The sequence below is a fragment of the Xenopus laevis genome, chromosome 1L, assembly GCF_017654675.1.
Source record: "Xenopus laevis strain J_2021 chromosome 1L, Xenopus_laevis_v10.1, whole genome shotgun sequence".
In the NCBI taxonomy this organism is placed as follows: domain Eukaryota; kingdom Metazoa; phylum Chordata; class Amphibia; order Anura; family Pipidae; genus Xenopus; species Xenopus laevis.
The window spans coordinates 155,506,591-155,510,684 of record NC_054371.1 but is presented as its reverse complement, the minus strand read 5'-3'; the positions used below and the strand labels follow the sequence as shown (position 1 = coordinate 155,510,684).

Sequence of the window (4,094 nt, the reverse complement as noted above, 5' to 3'; positions counted from 1 at the left end):
TTGTGTAAAACCTTGGTGGTCCTGTTGCAACCCTTGTCTTGTACCGTCAACTTGGGGCTTAATCAATTCTTTCAGCCAGAAGGATTGCTTGCACTGATATTAGCCCAATGATGCAGAATTATGGGCAAACATCTAGTCACTGTTATATATAGTTAATAAAGTACCCCCTATTGTAAAATATAAAGATATTATAAGTGGAGATGCACTGAATCCAGGATTCGGTTCGGGATTCATCTTTTTTCAGCAGGATTCAGATTCAGCAGAATTCTTCTGCCAGGCTGAACCAAATCTGAACCCTAATTTTCATATGCAAATTATGGGCTGGAGGGAAATCGTGTGACGTTTTGTCACAAAACAAGGAAGTAAAAAATGTTTTCCCCTTCCCATATGCAAATTAGGATTCAGATTCGGTTCGGTATTCGTGCGAATATTTCGCAAAGGATTCGGGGCCGAATCTGAAATAGTGGATCGGTGCATCCCTAATTGTAAGTCACCAAGGAGTTCCATGACCATATTCGGCCGAGTGCGTTTATACAGGTCATGGAACTTCGAGGTTACTTCTAATATCCTCATATTTTCCAACAAGGGGTACTTTATTTATTATAATACACAAGTTTTAATCAGTGATGTGACAAAAATGACATCACTACTCACCATTTATAACTGATGACATCACTAGTTTATACAGATATAATTTACAGGATATTCATGGCTCTTGTGTATTATATGTCGAATTAGGAAAAATGGAGGACAACATGTAACCTTGTTATGAGCAAACCTCTAAAGGGGGGCTTGAACCAATGACAACCAATGTAGTAGCACCTATCACCCGAAATATGGAACTCTCTATCACCTGAAATATGGAACTCTACAGGACTATGGAGAATCATGGCATGGGAATAACCTGGTGTAAAACTCTCTTTTTTGCAGGTGATTGTAACCGGTGGAGTAAATGCTGTTCATGACGATTTGCAGGAACTGGATGTGTTTGATCTATCATAATCACTATGGAGATAAGATAATTGCCTTTTTAATGACTTTATGAATTTACAGGCATGATTCTGGTAAACAAGGGCTACCTGATTTATAATATACCAGTGTTACACATAGCTATATTGGTTATTGTTATTCTTTTGTTATTATTAATATTGTTATTAATAACATGTATTTATTAAGCACTACATATTTTGCAGCCCTATATAATAAATACATGTATATATTGAATATCCAGGTTACATACAAAAAAACAACTAATATATCATACTTGGCAGTTTCCAAGTGAATGGGCTAACATTTTTAGACTGGAGATAGCATCATTATTGGCATGCCAAGCATGAAGTGTCAAAATTGGGTATTAACTTGGCTCAAGTCTGTAGCAGCTATTGACTAAAACCCACTGAGGGAACCCTGCCTGAAACTGGTGGTAATTCCAGGGTCCAAAGAGTCAATAGGCGCACTATGAAGATGTTCATACAGCTTGTTTACATACAGTTATTTTTAATAAATTGCATCAATATGCACACTAATTTGCTAACAATTTAGAACTTATTTAAAACATTTGTGGTAAATTAGGCTTATGCTTTTAAACCTATATTTCTGTAACTTCCCAGCAACCCCTGGGAATCTCCTGGGAATACGTGGTAATCTCTGTTAAACCAACTGGATATGGATCCACAGGACAAACACTGAGAAGGATTTGAAGGACTGTCTGTGGGTGAGTCTGCAGCCTGATCCCACACCACATAGTTGTATGAAAAATCACATTTCTAATGCCAGCTTAGAGGGATACTGTCTCAGAATACAAAATGTTTATTTATAGTATTAAAGTGCTGCCATTTGTGAAAAAAAATAACAATGTTACTACCTTTCTGTCTGGGCAGATGCTTGTCAATTTTTGTCACAAGAGAAATGGTGGGCAGAACAAACTGACAAAAAACTTGACTTTGCATTGGCAATTAAGATAATACAATTCATCTTGTATATTTAGTATTCAGAAACAATTATAATTAATGTCAAAACCTACCTCTAATAAATTTGGTCTTCTTTTAAAACTTTTATTAGCTTTGGCAACTGCAGAGCTTGGAGACAGCACAATGGGTGACTGTAAGGACAGAATATGTAATATAATGCCTCATTATCATTATTGCTATATGGCAATCCCCTGTGTATCCTTGCACAATTTTTTAAATTAACTGTTAACTGTACACCATATTTTTATAGCTTTCTTTGTTAGGCTTTAGCTAATGTCTCCTGAGGTAGTTTATATGGTTCTGTATTTCAACTGGTGGAGAAACATCCCATAGCTCAGCTGTCACTGGACATTCCAGTGCTGGTGGTCATTGGCTAGAAAAACTTCACTACAGAAGACTGGACACTTAACCTCCAGCTGAAAAGGTCCTGAAATCAGCTTCTTTGACTTGACTGAGTAAAGCCTGAAAATGCAAGTACTGTAGGTAAGCAGAGAATGGCAAAGCTAATAAAACTAAAATGACTCACTAACAAACAGCAAGGCGTGGTGCAATCCACCATTTTTTTTCACCATTTGCACCCTGTCCTGCTTTGAGTGCCAAAAAGGGATTATGGAGTGCAAGGCCCTGCCCTTTCTGGCTCAATACAAAATTTTCTGCGTTCCCTGCAGTGCAGTATTCCTGAAGGGTGGGCTGGGGAATGTTGGCATAACCCATGCCTTTCACAACCCACCCCCTAACTTCACAATGTTCCCTGTCCAGCTCTGAATTCTGCACCCTGTGTGAGATTTGTATTCCACACACCCTGGGCACTAATGCATTTGCATGCTTCTCATCTGTCTAGAAAGGGCAGCAGCACCAACAGTGGGCATACATTAACTCTGGGAAAGGATTGAGGTTACACAGGATAAAAGGAATAAAATGTACAATGTTTATCAGGGTTATCTAACTTGTGGCTCTACAATTGTGCAGATGATTTTAAAAGGCTTTTGAGAATTTTGGTTCAACAAATGCTGAATGGCCATAGGGTGGACTATTCTACATTATATAAACAAGTGGAGCATGCCCAGGCCAACATAAAAGATGTAACTGGGTTTTGTCACACCAAAAAAATTACAGGCTCTTTACTTACTTATCTTCACAATTTTCCTCAAAATGTATTCCTTTATGTTTGTCCTTTTTTTCTCTTCTCCCTTTCTCTTTTTCTGGCTGTTCTCCCTCTTGTTATTTTTCAACTGTGAAATGTTGGCTTCCAGTCTACAATAGACTGATAGAAGGAGGAAGAGAGTGCAAAAGCATGAAAGGGGATTTAATAATCAGAGAAAGGGATAGTTATGGTACAGCTTTCTCACCTTTCCTTGGAACTGAGGTTTGCAGTGGTCTAGCAGAAGATATGTACTGCCCCAAAGAATGCTCTTCAACTTGGCATTCAAATTTGTATTAGTGTTTATCAAGCTGAGCCTCCTTGAAAAGCTTTTGCTTGCCAAAAATGTATTCTACTGCCTCTTTTTAGACGTCCACAGCAGTTCCTGTAGTACTTTTCTTCTGACGCAGTTATTCCACTAATCATTCATTTAATATCTTCCTTACATCATGACTGCAAACTCAATATCAATGTTTCCAGTGTCCATTTTCCAGAAGACAAATACTAAGAAGCGTGGCCTGAGAATTAATATCACTCTCGTGAACATTTTCCAGAGTTCTGAGACCACAAGAATGAAGAGAGAGGCTGTATATGATAGAGGAGGGGGGATGAACATGAAGGGCTGTTGTTACCCAGGGGTATTTTATTAATTGATTTCCAATAGGACCATTATAAATATCAGGGGCAGAGAGACATGCATAACAGGAGAGCACCCAAGCCCAGGGGTGCTGACAAGATGATAGGAATCATAGTGATAGTGCTGGACTTATATATAATTTGTTTAAATGCAGAAATTATTTTGCTGAATTTTAGGCTAGGGAATCTGTCATTTAATATTACAAAGGGTTAGAAGGCAACACCATGCAGCAGATTAGATGGTAATGATATTTTGCAAGCTAAAATGAGACTGCCATGTCTATTTCTTTACGCATGCTTGCATTATTGCCTTCTCCCCTTGTATTCAGGTCTTTTCCTGCCTGTCA

The 4,094-nt window shown here is 38.2% G+C and overlaps 1 long non-coding RNA gene across 1 annotated transcript; it reads right to left on the bottom strand.

Annotated features, from left to right (window-relative positions):
- Positions 1 to 2,021: 2,021 nt before the first annotated feature.
- Positions 2,022 to 3,820, bottom strand: LOC121394459. Its single transcript, XR_005961726.1, has 3 exons — positions 3,320 to 3,820; positions 3,100 to 3,234; positions 2,022 to 2,101 (listed from the first exon to the last, which is right to left on the bottom strand). It is a non-coding gene; the product is annotated as an uncharacterized LOC121394459 (long non-coding RNA).
- Positions 3,821 to 4,094: the final 274 nt, after the last annotated feature.